The sequence below is a fragment of the Myiozetetes cayanensis genome, unplaced genomic scaffold (genome assembly GCF_022539395.1).
Source record: "Myiozetetes cayanensis isolate MyiCay16 unplaced genomic scaffold, myiCay2020 scf5-8, whole genome shotgun sequence".
NCBI classification, from domain to species: Eukaryota; Metazoa; Chordata; class Aves; order Passeriformes; family Tyrannidae; genus Myiozetetes; species Myiozetetes cayanensis.
Genome location: NW_026087742.1, coordinates 43405414 through 43420031, shown reverse-complemented (window position 1 = coordinate 43420031; position 14618 = coordinate 43405414). Strand labels below are relative to the sequence as shown.

Genomic DNA, 14618 nt, shown 5'->3' with positions numbered 1-14618 from the left:
ATCTTTCCTGCCTTCGCAGCACATTTTCCTTTTTAATCGCTGCTGTGAAAAGAAATTGCTGCTAGTCTTCTGAATGTGTCCACCAGCAAGCTCGAGGAAAAAGTATACACAAAACCATATATTAGTGTGTATTGACTTAATGAAGCTGCTCCCTTAGGGTCAGGAAGGTGCATGGTCAGGCTGTACTTTACTGGATCCCCCCTCTAGTCTGCCCTGGGGGCACAAGGGTTGTGGTGGTTTCAGAGTATAGAGACACAGCTACTTCTGTTACAGAACTGTTTCATGGAATAACTTGAGACTTGAGCTATGGGCTTTCATCCAGGATGTGCTGTGAATCACATACCTTATGCTGAAAATGAATGGAGATCAGTTAATTATACTTGATCATGTCTCACCACTCTTAGTGATTAAATTGAAATAGCCCTATGCTGAATGCCAGTAAACCTGCAAAACACCTTAACGTAGATATGTTTTCCTCAAATGGGAGAAGGGGTAACTTCTCGTTGGTCTATGATAAAGCACAGGCCTGCAAAACCCCAAACGGGGATATGAAAGCAGCTCTCTAGATGGTGGGTTTTTTCCTGTTTACAAGTTTTCAAATAATGCATTTTATTCTAGCAGTTAGCTTTTTCTAGAACATCAGTGTCTGTTGTTCTTTTCAGCCTGGATAAGTAGGCAAAGTTTCAATGAAGAAATGGTCATCCATGGTCCTTTGTAGGCCAGCACAACTATGCGTGTGGCCATGCTGTAAATGAGTTTGGGTTGGTTTAATGATTCCTGTGTGGTAGCAGGACCTGGTAAGGTGCAGTCTGGCAACACTGCCCTGTTGCTGTTGTGTCCTGGCAGCCAGATAGGTTGGGAAAAAATGTGCCAATCCCTGTCCAATTTACGCCAAGGGCAGCTGTAAATCAAAAAGCCAGAGCTGATCCAAGGCTTCACTAGTGCTAAGTCATTGATTGTCTCAGCAGGGAAGACCAGTTGTGATTGATGTGTTTGGCTGGAATATTTCTTCTCACCCTGTGTGCAATCCTAATTATGGGCACTCTCCTTTATCTGAAATACTCCCTGACTTCTGTTTACTGCCAAGGAGAAGTCCCTGACACTATCAGTGCCCTCTTTATTCCTAGTAGTTGGCATTCTGATGAAATGTGATGATATGTGAAGAAATTTAGTGACTTGTTTCTCAGAGTCAGCTTCCCACTGCCTGCTGCACTCTGTGGCCTGGGCAGGGGAGGCAGCTGTGTTTAGCAGGGTGGTACTTAACCCTTTCTGCAGGGAAAAGCCAAGCTGCTATTCTTGGTTTCCAACTTCCCATGTCTTTCCAAGATGGCTGGCACTTCTCTGAACTGCTCCTACACATTCTCTGAGCCTGCCCTTGCTCCTGCCCTGCAGCTATGGCCCCGGGGGAGAGGGTCTCCCCATTCCCCCAAATCTCTGACCCACTGGTGACTGGCAGTTCGTACTGCACTGGCACCACCATCATCCCCATGGTAGTTCAGCCAGTTTTCTCTGATAGCACCTGGCTTAATTGTCTCTGCCCATCCCTGCTGCAGCTCCCCACCCTGTGATTTCTCTGTGATTGTTATGCCTGAGGTGGAGATTGCTTAAATTTGTTGTGGTGCCAAACAATTAATCAGAGCCTCTGGAAAAGCTCTCTTGCAAATTCCCTGCATCCCCTCCCACCCTCTTGTCTTGCTTTCCATTCAAATAGGCAGGAGCCCTGACCATCTACAGGTGCAGAAGCAGTGTCTGCTGGACTCTATTCCTGTTATACACTATAGCCCTTGACTCCAGCCTCACTGCATGCCTTCCTCCATCCTTCACTCTTAATTTCAGCCCAGTCCCATTGCAACTTTGACTTGTTTTTCCATTGACTTCGGCCCTTCCCAGCAACCCTGCATGCCAAAGCACTAAAAAGCAAATGAGACCAGTTGTGGGGTGGTTTGAACCTGCTCTCCTCCTTTTGCATGATTAGTCTGCCTACCCTACCCCGTGTACTGCAGCTGTGAGCTCTTTGTTGGCAGGTCGGATTCAGTTTGGCTCCCCCGGCCCCTGGGCTGAGCAGAGACTCTGCTGGTGTGTGCAGTGCCAGCCCAGTGCCTCACCCACCCTTGCCCTACAATGGCATGCCGGGAAGCACTGCCATAGCCTACAGGAGGCAGACTTCTGCTCCCAGTTGCCTGATATGTTTTTCTATTGCCACTGTTACCTGTATTCCCCTTGCTGAACCAAGGCTGTATTACAATGCTTCTGAAATAAATCTATTCCGTAGAATCATAGAACAGTTTGGGTTGGAAGGGACCTTTAAAGGTCATCTAGTCCAACATCTTTGCATCGAGCAGGGGCATCTTCAACTACATCAGGTTGTTCAGAATCACATCCAACCTGACCCTAAATCCTTACAGCCATTGGGCATCTACCACCTCTCTGGGCAACCTGTTCCAGTGTTTCACCATAATTTGTAAAAAAAGTCATCCTAATATCTACTCTGAAACTACATTCCTTTATTTTAAAACTAATACTCCTTGTCCTATTGCAACAGGGGCCCTAAGGGGCTAAAAAGTTTGTCACCATCTTTCTTATAAGCCCCTTTTAAGTACTGAAAGGCTGCAATAAGGTCTCCTTGGAGCCTTCTTCAGGCTGAACAACCTTAATTCCTTCAGCTTGTCTTCATAGGAGATGCATTCCAGCCCTCTGATCATATTTGTGGCCCTCCTCTGGACCCACTCCAACAGGTCCACAACTTTCCTGTACTGAAGACTCCAGAGCTGGACACAGCACTCCAGGGGCATCTCATCAGGGCAGAGAAGGGGGGCAGAATCACCTTCCTCAACCTGCTGGCCACACTGCTTTTGATGCAGCCCAGGAAACAATTGGTTTTCCAGGCTGCAAGGACGCATTGCTGGCTTGTGCCCAGCCTCTGATTCACCAGCATCCCGAAGTACTTCTTGGCAGGGCTGTTCTCAATCTCTTCATCCTGCAGCCAGTATTGATACTGAGGGTTGCCCCAACCCAGGTGCAGAACCTTGCACTTGGCCTTGTTGAACCTCATGAGGTTCCCATGGGCCCACTTCTTGAGCTTGTCCAGGTCCCTTGGGTGTGTCAGCCACACTGCTCAGCTTAGTGTCATCTGCAAACTTGGTAAGGGTGCACTTGGGTCCCACTGTCTATGTCACTGGTGAAGATATTAAATAGCTGGTCCCAATACAGACCCCTGGAGGACACCACTTTTCACCAATCTCCATCAGGACATTCAGCTGTTGACTACTCTCCTTTGGATATGACCAGCCAGCCAGTTCCTCATCCACTGAACAATCTACCCATTAAATTCATTATCTCTCCAGCTCAGAGAGAAGGATGTTGTGAATGGATTGTGAACTTCACACAGAGACCTTGTGTCTGAGTGGGGCGAGAACACAACTGGTGTAGCAGTCTTTCCCCTGCCAGAGGCACTGTGTACACCCATTTCCCTGCACAGGCCTGTACTGTCAGGCTTGTATTTCTCAGCCTGGCCATGTAAAGGTGAATGGCCTCCTTTTCAACTTCCACAATAGCCAAACTGTCACCAAGAAAGATGGGGGTGGGGTGCAAACAACGCTTTTGCAATTTCCCACCTACTCAGCCTTGCTCCCTGATACTTGCATGCACAACTGCATGGCTTGGGTGGGTTTCTCCACAGGGAAGCGCCTAACGCTTTGTCTGAATCACAAAGCAATGGACAGGTGGGTCTGTGAGAGGAGGAGTCAGGGAGAGGTTCTTGCAGAGCCCTGACTCAGCCATCAAGTCCTAGCAAAGGCCCTTGTCAGCACTCTTGTTTCATCCCTGCCAAGAGGCATATGGACAACGGTGCCGCTCCCTGCATTTTGTCACCACCAGGCTACCACTTGCCTGAGCCACTGGGACATCCGTCAATGCCAGAATTTCTACTTCAGCCTCTCCACACCCTCCTATGCTGAGAAAATCACATTGGCACTTTCTGCAAGCTTGCAGACATTTCAGGGCCAGATCCGAAGCTCCCCACCATGACTCAGCAAATCCCTGTTGATTCCAAGTGGGCTTGGGCCAGGCTCTTAGGAAGGGTGTAACTCCTTAAAAACACTGCAACATCACCCAGCCTCTTTCTGCACACCCCTTTTGCAACGTTAGGTCCCATTTCACACAGCAGCTATTGCGTCCTGGCAGCAGATTTCCAAACTGGATAAATAATTCCCAGTTCAGGTCATGCCCACCCACTGACCAACCACTGCTTAGCAATGTTCCCCCAGTGCTGTGCAGAACGAAGAGCCCATGTGTGTGGTCATGCTCTCACAACCATTTCAGCTGTTCCCAGTGATTTGCTGCAGAAAAGACTTCATTACTTAGAGGAGGAGGGGGAGAGCTCCCTAAAATATTTTGGCTTAACAAATCTGAGGGCCTTTTCTCTCCGCTGTTCTGGGTGTTGGGTAGCAGTTTATTTGTGTTCGAGCCCACAAATCAGAGGAGCTTGGGACAGCAAGATCGGTAAAAAAGGAAGGTTTTACACCCTGCTGGCTCCTGACCCAACAGGACTCCCAGTCCCTGGGAATCAGGCTATTTTGCTTCCTTCAGAACCAGGGGCAGAGCTGATTCCGCTTCTAAATTTCCAGAGCAGTGTGGTGCAGCCTTTCTGTATTACCAAAATGATAGTGGAGCCCTACCTAATCTAATTTCTCTCAGTACGTTGCACCACCGTTCCCTTGTTATATTTTACATAATGCACTTCTCAGGCCAGGGACCCCTCTCGTGATGTCTTCGGGACATCGGGGAAATTTAGGCAAGTATTAAATAGCAACAACAACAGTGATGATGTCATATAAAGCATGACAGTGACCTCAAGAAAGAATTGTTTTCTGTCCTTTATTGCCACTTATGATATAGGAAAAGCCTGGGAGGAAAAGCAGCTGGTGAACCCTGTGGCCCAGGTAAAACTCTCTGTATGTCCCTGGGGGTAAAGTTCACAACAGTAGAACCTGGAACGACTCTTGCAGCTTCAAGCCAGACGTGGGTGACACAGGAGGGAGGATTTAGTCTTGTTATTAGGAATGATGGCTTGAGTTTAATCAAAACATATCCCGGGTAGGCACACAGTGTGTGTTCAGCTGGGGATATTAAAAAACAGTTTAAAAGCATCCAACAGAGGCTGTCTGAAAAAGCTGACAACTCACAGTTACTTATTCAGTTTCCGGTTTCTTATCTAGTAAAAATTTAACTAATTCACCAGTCCTTGCAAGGTTGCCCAGTGCATATAAGGCTTGTGCAGTTAGCTGGAACACTCCTGTCTTGCACAGCTGTCTGTGTCGTGCAGCTCTGACCCTGCAGTTCCTTGGCCAAAGGGAAGAATGATAAAAATAATAGTTTGCATTAATGCAGAGTAAGTGAAGGAAAAATTAGGATTCCCAGCAAATGTTTTAAACTCTGGGTTAAAGTTTTATTTTGGCATCCCTGATGATTATTTATATTTCAAGGGATATTTTCAGCAGAAGAGACTGATAGAAGGCAAACTCATCAGACGATTAGAGAGAATTAGTTTAGATCAGAGAAGAATTAAGGCACATTGGGGAAAGATCCTTTCAGCAGTCACACCATGGTAGGGTGAAAATTAAATTAATTTCAAGGAAAAATTTGAACTCTTCATCCAACTCTCTGGTTTTCAGTGGCCTGAACTGCCTCAGGAATGAGAGCTGCCTGGGCTGGCACTTTGGTCAGCTCTGCCGTGTGCCCAGAGGTGATAGAGAAAAACCCCAAAAATATTTAGATACATAAAGATTACAATTGATAATGAAATAGATCATTATATCACCAATCATGCAGGCAGGTAGGAAGCAGGTTCAGCTATCCATGAGAGTCACAGACACAAAGGGTTTGCTCCCAAAGACATGCCTGCCTTCTGCCACAGAGCTGGAAGGTGTGCCCACACCAAGCACAGGTGATTGCCAGAGATACCTTCCTATTTCTTGGTCACTAATGAGAAAAAAATTAACATCAATAAAAGTATTTTTTTCACTTGTCATAGAAACATGAAACTGGTAACCTGTAACTGCGCTTACTGTGTGTTATTTCATAGGAATTAGAGATGAAAGGGGGATGCCGCGTAACTCAGTTTTCCCTCCCCACAGACAAGAGGGATAAGCTTGGTCCCAAGCTTATTTTTATGTTTATTCCCTGCTTGTTGTAAAACATAAAGTCATGCTGAGGCTACCCCTGGAGTGAGAGAGCCTGACCTACCAAACTGCTGCCCACACTTTGTTACTCTGGCATTTCCCGGTTTTTCCCACTGAAGTGGGGCTGATATGGGAAGAGTTCCCTTGTCCACCCCCTGGTCCCTCCAGTGACACCAGGGAGAGGAGTTTCGTGTGAACTTGCAAGTGATAGTGGAAAGCACCCAGTGAATTTCAGTGCCTGGAGGGCTGGGTGATGGCAGCTGGGTGGGGGTTTTCTTTATTGCAGCTCTGAACTGAGGTGTCTGACATTTATGTAAATCCCATCAAGTACCTAAATAGTCTCTTGGAACTCATCCCAAGACCTATCTAACCCCTTTATCACTGTTTAGGGAAACCTTGATTAGTAATCAAAGGTTTGGCAGTCAAAGACATCCTACCAGCTACTCCTGAACCAAAGGGAGCTCTTCACTGCCTCTGGAGGATTGATTCATACAAATGGTCTTGCGACATCACCCGGTTCACACACAATTCACCAACTTAATTTACTTCTCAGCAAGCTAAAGCTTACTCTTTTTTTTTTTTCTTTTTTTTAACAGTTCTGGTATTTTACAGCCTCATTCACCAAAGAGCTGGGAGGCATTATCCAACTGACCACTGAAGAATAACAACCTATTTACCATAATTAAAAGGCAGCAGCAAACGTATTGTTTCCTGATGGATCTGTTAGGAAGAAATATTACTTTTTTCCACACATACCAGCGAAAAAAAGTGAATTTTAGAAATTAGAGGTCACACAGCCCAACATACAAATCTGAAGCAGAATCAAATTCACCTGGGTCATACTTGAGGTGTATTTGATATGGCATGCTTGAAAGATAATGGCTGCCTGGTTTTGTTTGACAATTTCCTATAGCTGTTTGGATTAACTAAATGAATTTTATATTTATCTAGATAAATTCCTGCAAACTTCCTGTGGTAGATATACTTCAATCAATCTAAAGCTTGGATACATTATTTTACCTTATTTTGGTAAACTGTCACCGCTGCTAAGCCAATTTGAAATTGGATAAACTCTCAGCACTAGCCACGCCCAGCAACACTGACAGCAACAAGCCTGAATACGTGCTATTTCGGGGTTTGACTGTCACTTTTGGAGGGTGGAGGACACTGCTGAGGACAGCAAAATGTTGCTGAAGTGATTCGTTTAGACTGCAGCGTTCACTCCCACATCTCCATCTAACCTTGGGAGAGAGCAGTGAGAGTACCACCCCTGCCACAGACACAACTCACAAGCCCTCCCTGGCTGTCCTTGGCTGTGGTATAGAAATGTAAGGCTTACCAGAAAGTGCTGGATTTCAGAAATCTGGCCAGTAGCTTCTACGGCTAATTGGATAGTATTTAGGCAACTTTCCCCATACCTTCCTTTGCTGTCTGGAATTTCACAGAGAGCACAAATTGTTTTATACACGAAGCCAGACTGTGGACACAACTCTGTCATAGCACATGTTAAATGAGCAAAAGGAAACAGAAAAATTAATTTAGCTGCTTTTAGTGATCTTGCTGTGATTTTTCACATAGCAGCCAGTGCCATTACATTAGTAGGTAGTGCTGGAAGTGTACTGAGTGCCATAGAAAAGAAAAAATAGATGCAAATCCAATTAAGCAGGCCTACTGGAGCTGTGCATAGCTAAATGGGCATGAACAATCTTGTTTTTTATGCCCTTCTGTTTTTTATTTCATGTGTCTGAAGTTATAGACATGTGTGTGTACTTTGCTGACTTACAGGCAAAATTCCGGGATGTACAATGGGCTACATAACAACGCAACATGTCTTGACACAAGGAAGAATGACCTCACCTGAGGCTGCAGTGGGTTGCAGTTTGGAAATAAAGTGTTTCAACAGCAATTGCAATCCCTGTCAGAGATCAAACTCTGCACTCTGTTCTGATCTTGAATGGAATTTCTTTGTGGTTTTACATAATGCTGTCAATCAGAATAATTTCCAGGGGATTCTATCTCTTTTGAAATAATAGAAACTACTACAATTGATTTATGAGCGCCCTTGCCTGATGCTCTACCCATAATGATAAAATAACTAATAGTGAGACACCTAGTATGGTTTAGACCTGATTTATTTCACATTGTTTCCACAAGCTAGACATGTACAGAGTTGCTGTAAGGTTGTTTTAATCCCATTTTTCTGTTTCCAGACAACATCCCGTGTACAAGTCAGGCCATCAGGCCATGCAAATGCCAGCAGGACCACAGTGCTCCCTCCACCAGTCCGAAAAGGTGAGCCCCACTGTGAATGCCTCCTAGCACTGCCTGCTTTCACTTTGGATGGAACCTCACAGCCTGTGCATCACCGAGACCTAAAATTTGCCTCTGTTCCCATCCTCTCCATTTTCTCTGAAATCTGGGGAATGACTTTTTCTTGCTTTTTACTTTTGCGGAAAAGCAGGCATAGCTATGCACTAAGATAGCCCAACACCCAGTTCCCCTGTGCTGCCTTGAGCACGAAAGACATTCCAGTCCTTCACTGTGCCATACTGAGAAGGCACTGCACACTCAGGGTGGGAGAAGAAAGCAGTAGAGGTGTCTGCAGCAGAGGGACTGCGAGCCCAGGGCTGCTGCTGCGATCAGACACAGCAGCATGGGACAAAGGTGAGTCTGCCAGAAGTGTTGGGAGTTACTCTGGGGCTCTCCTGGGGGGCATCCTAGCACAGCTGTGGTCTCCCTCTTGGCAGCTGTGGACACACCAGAGTGTCTGTGACCAGTGGGGAGGGTGCAGGGCACAGCTACAGGCAATGCAGCTGTGTGCTGAGCCAAGGAGGGGTCTGTGATAGACCCAGCTATCACAACTCCGCAAGCACTTACTGTGTGGGGTTTGGGCACTTTCTCCTGAACTTGCCTCAAACTCCTCCAACCTCTCTTTCAAAATGCTACATTTTTATGTAGTCAAATAACAAAGAAATAGGGTTTTTTTCCCATGGTGCATTTATTCTGCCACCCACCATTTATTCATAAAAACATGAGTTCATACAGGAACCACTTAGTAGCAGGTACATGGTGGTGCTGAGAAAGAATCTCAAATAAGAAGGAGCAGCAACAGTCAAAAATTTATTTCTTAGCAAAAGAAACGATCTTTTGGATCACTGACCCATTAGATTATGCCAGCAAGTCACCAAGCACCTGCTTAGCTGGAGCCCTTCACTTTTAGCCAGATATTAAGTACTGAGAGTACATGGGTAATTCAAAAGACAGCGGTTTTGTTGGATGTCCACCTTTCCCTTTATGGTGTACTTGAATAAAGCAGAGATCAGAGGCAGAAACATTCCTGACCCAAAAGGATTTGGTTTTCCTTCTTTTGGGGTGCTAGTTGAATGGGATATTTCTTGTGTCTGCCTGGAGCTTTTGCAATCTTGAATGCCTACGTTGCTTAGGAACAGTCTCAGCGGCTTTCTGAGGAGATGTTGTGTGGCTCTTTGTAATTTATTGTCATGATATCTCTGTTTTCTTCCGTGTCTACAAGATCCCTTCCCACAGATCTCTGCAGTGGGCTGTGCTGGGATTTCTGTGGATAGCAGCATGATGACAAGCAAGGAGGAGACGCGTTGGTACCTGGAACATTATCTTCCCTGGGGCTCCACCACACTTTGGAGATAGAAATAAAGGACTCCTTTCTTATATTCATTTAGCAGTAATTACTGCTCCACTCCTAAATTATCTGGTCCCTTTGGCTTGATCCAAATCCATCTGATTCAATCTATGTGTAGACTTAATAACCACCTGAGCTCCTTTCCCTCATTTTGTGCAGCTCAAACACACCTGCAGCTGCACAAAAGTCTGGAGAGATCTTTCAGAGAACATCCTGGCAGTTTGTAGCTTATCTTCCTTTCAACCAGGTAGTACAACAGTCTCCTGAAAGGGCCTGAAAGTCACCTTCCACTGTCCAAGTCAGGACCTGGGAAAAGCCCTTCTTCTCTCTGGGAGTATTCTACACACCAGTGACTTCTTGGTACTCAAAAAAATGAAAAAAACACAGAAGGGAGACAGGTTCTCAGTTTTCCAGCCTGTGGCACCTGACAAAAAGACGAGGAAAGTGACAGGGCCGAAAAGACAACTGTCCTTCAGGCAATGAAAAGGGGTTATTAGGAAAATCAGGACTTAGAACAAATGTAAAGTTTGTAAGGCTGTCAGAGAGAGCCTAAAATAGCAGACAGATAATTCAGACTACTAGGGGAAGAGATCCAGGGATTTCTTCACCAGCAGCCTTTGCACCCCAGGGATACCACCATGTTCAAAGTGTTCTCCACCTCTTATTGCACAAAGCAGGGGAAGAGCCAACATCCTTGTCCCTTTCCAACCTGTAACACACAAGAGCTATGAACCTTTGATGAGTACAAACCCACCACTTCACCCTTCCCATAACTGTTCATAATTATTTATACTGTCATAAATTACTGACTCTTTTCATTAACTGCTGGTTCAGTCCCTAGCTGTTATCTCCAACTGTAGCCCAAATTTATTAGTGAGGTCCTAAATTATAAGCATTGATCAATCACTGATCATTACTTAGCTCTGAAGTATTAAAAGTCTGTCTATTTATATCAAACATTTGTTTATCACCTCTAGAAATGCAGGAAAGGAATGTAGCAAACCCAGCAAAACTTGTGCAGGAAAAGGGTCACACTGGCCCACGGACATTTTATTCAGCTGCAGAAGAATTATTTTAGTAAAAAGTTCTTTGGCTTGGTTTGGTTTTTTGTTTGTGGTGGGTTTGTGTGTTTGTTTGTTTGTTATGTTAGCAAGGTATCTAACATTTTCCTAACACATTAACTCATGTGTTTATTTTTCATGTTTTACATATCAATACACTATCTTAGACTTGTGCTACTGGCCTGGGGTTTGCATGTGCCATAGAATGCAGAAGAGTCCTTCCAAGCAGCAATGCTGGGCTGTAGTCCAGTCCCATCTCCCCCAAAAGCCCAGAGAAGCAGGATCTGCCTTCCTCTGACAAAGGAAGCTGCCCTCAGCTCAATAGCATTTTTGTGTGCTTTGCCATTTGTTTTTGTGTCTAGTTGTTTCAGGTCAGCAGAATCATTCCAGCAAGCTGACTTCACTCCCCACTCTGCTGGTAACATTTCCCTCTTAGGTACAAGGTAATGTATAATCTGGATGTGTATCCTTTTTTACTATATACCTTGGCCAAATAAGCCTTCCTGAAGCCTACTTCAGCTTCCTTCATTATTTCCTGTACAAAGCAGAGCCTCACAGTCTTGCATAGTTTCTGTTAACTTTCCAGCTCCAAACAGTTACCCACTGACTAACAGCAGTCAAGCTTGAGCATGCAGCTGCCTGCTTGGTTTTCTGTCATGACAGGAGCTCTCCTATTGTTGTCTCTGCACAGAGGCACCAGTGCCAGCTTTGCACACAGTTTTGTGTGCTTCAGTGCCTAAGAGCTCTTCAGGTGCTGTAGATTTTGCCCAGTCAGCATCACTGTCTCACTCTGTCACCCTGTGCTCTTTTTTTTAATCTGCTGCACTGAATATAGATGGCTGCTGAAAGTCAGCAGATTTTGAACATTCTCCAAATTGTGTGCATAACCCCCTTACAGAGTGCTAAATTTTCTAGACCTCTCAGTGGTGATGGAGTCCTTGCTCTTGGATACCCACAAATAAAGAGAGACCTACCTGGCTTTCACATGTGAAGGAGCCATCTGATGGGATGAGTGAGACGTTGTTTGACAAGTAGTTGAATTGCCAGGAAAAAAAGTCTTGAAGTGGGGAATGATGGAAAACTAGGGAATGAAGAAACAGTGTGGGCATTTGAGAATTTGACTTGTCTTTATATCCTGAGTCACTGCCTGGATACATCCAAGACAGCTCCACAGGCATGTTCCCGGGGGCATTGCTCCAAGGAGTAGCACTGGACACAGGGATACCAGACAAGGGGCCCTAGGATTGCTGCTGGCTGAGTGCCACGGAGTGATCTGCAAGGTCACAGCTGTAATCCAGCTCAGGTCTGGTGGTGGAACATTCTGCTGTAAGCTTGACCAGAGCTTCTGCCTGGAAAGCTCTTTGTAATACGTATTGCTTTTCTTAATTTTGTTAACATCATGAGATTTCAGCTGCATCCCCTTAGTTCCTCATGACTCTTCAGTCCCAAACCCAGTTCAGCTCCTTTGCCTCTGATTAGTTTAGCAAGAGGAAATGTTTCCCATTATTTATTTGCATTCAAGAAACTATTTGGTTAATATGATGCAACCAGGTCATTACTGAATCATCCTATTCTTGTTTTTAGTCTGATTCAGGACTTGAATTTCAGACCTTGGCAAACTGCTGGATTAGTCACATAGTCAGCGATTTGAATATTGACAAAAGGAACAAGAGAATGTACTTTATTCAGATTAAATTAAAACAATGCGAATGTATATGTGAATATGTGAACCCAGCCCATTTTCCACGGAAGAATCATACATTATTCTCAGATGCTGCCTGCTCTCCCCATCATTCCTCCTGAGCTCCTATCACTGAGTCCAAGGACTCACATCAGAAATTTTAATCCCAATCCAGATCTTCCCCTTATCTATGAGGTGTGCAGAATCAGACCACTTCCCACTGTTGGCATCCATCCTCTCCCAGGATTCATTGGCACACCCTTTGTATTTAGCTTCTCCATCAGTCCAGCCTTTAACAGCTTCTTTTCCCAGAGCCTGGCATTTACCAGCAAAATCTATTATTGTCTACTTCCCAGCCTTATCTGTGAATAAGTAAACTAATGTGGGTTTCTTCTATGCTCTGTGTGCTCCAAGAGATACAAGAACAAAACCTCCTCAGATAAGCATCAAAGACTGACAGTGTTCTTGTCAAACCTGAGAAAACTTTGTCTGAGCTGTAAATAGTGCATTTACAGACATGGAATATGCATGACAAAGGGTGGGAATTGGTCAAAAGTAAGGTGTGCCACTAGCCCTGGCTGTACCCTGCACTCCTCTCTTCTTTGAGGAGAGATTATTTCTGAGAGACAGTGGAAAACATCTACCCATAAGCAAAGAAAATCATGAAGCTCCTTTATAGACCCTGTTCTGTCCATGCCTGACCCTACAGTGCATCTTTGTGATAGAGTTGTTGGTGAAATGGGACCCTCTCTGTGCAAAGGTATCACTCTCTCACAAGAGACTTCATCACCCTCTCAAAAAACTTTTTTTTTGAGCCACAGATAGGAAATATCGGTCCTACCCAGACTCTGTTTTACCCATGCAGGGATTTAAGCCTTTGTTCACAAGCAGGGCCAGGGGCTATGGAGTTCAGGGCAGTGGAGGTCCTGTGAGCAGCAAGGAGAGCTGAGGCTAGAGAGCTGGGCCAGCCAGATGTCCCCCCTGAGGGGACCGGCGGTGGCCCTGTGAAGGTGTCTCTGGAGCTGCAGATCTTGCACTAAAAATCTGAGAAGCTGAGGGAACCAAACTTATCTGTTTGAATTAGGGAGAAAAGGCAAACAGCTACTAGGAAAGAAAATTCTGGTTATCACAGGGGGTTGAAACAAGGGATCAGGCAGCTATTGACACTTTGAAGTGTCACATTGTTGGTTTTATTGATTTTTTTTTTTTATTTTACAGCTGGGTGAAATGAAGAAACTGTTTTAACCTCCTTGTTATCCTGAAAAGCCAAGATTTCACCAACAGAATAGGCAGAGCACATGCTATTTTATGGAATAACTTTGAAAAATAATTTTGAGGAACAGTCTCATGGAAAACAGCTCTAACTCACAGAAATAAAATTAGTGCTGTCCCCCTTTCCAGAAGCCTCCTGAATTGTTTGAACTAGACAGTGAACATAAAAGAAGGTTAGTGTCTTCTGTGCTGCTTCTTTTATCAATAGTCTTAAGTTTTGTCTAGCAGAGACAGCCTTTGGAGCCTGTAAGGATTATGGGATTGATGCCTATGGCCTGAGAACTGAGAGTCACCTGCAGCAACATTGATATTAATCACCATCTTTGCAGCCCTTAATCAAGGTGAGTTTACAAAGCACGTTGAGTGCTGTTTGCACACTCAGACCAGCCTTGCAATCTCTGATCTTTCTCTTACAGTACTAAGCCATAGTGATATTTTTATCAAGTTAACATTTTACTGTTAAAAAAGACGAAATATGATAAAGTAGAAAACCAAGTATTTATGTCAAACAGTGAAAATTTGTTCTTTGTAAATGAAATGTTCCTTGAAAACGGCATGAGCCCATTACTTCTGTGTGGGCAGGGAGGAGGCAGAGTGTACCCAATGTGGTTCCAGTGTAAACTTTAGGAATTCAGTGTTGCATAGCAGATATGGAAGCTATGGAAGCTACATGAATTTGAGCTCCTATGGCCATGTATTTGTATTAGCCAGACTTGGCAAGAGCATTTCAGGCACTCCTCTATAAAATCCAAAGGCTTATTTTTAAA

At 44.7% G+C, this 14618-nt stretch overlaps 1 protein-coding gene across 1 annotated transcript in view; it reads left to right on the top strand.

Moving 5' to 3' along the window:
* The window catches only part of GJB2 (gap junction protein beta 2), a 34981-nt gene that overhangs the window by 12108 nt on the left and 8255 nt on the right, over positions 1-14618 (top strand). The gene's annotated exons all lie outside the window — the stretch shown is intronic.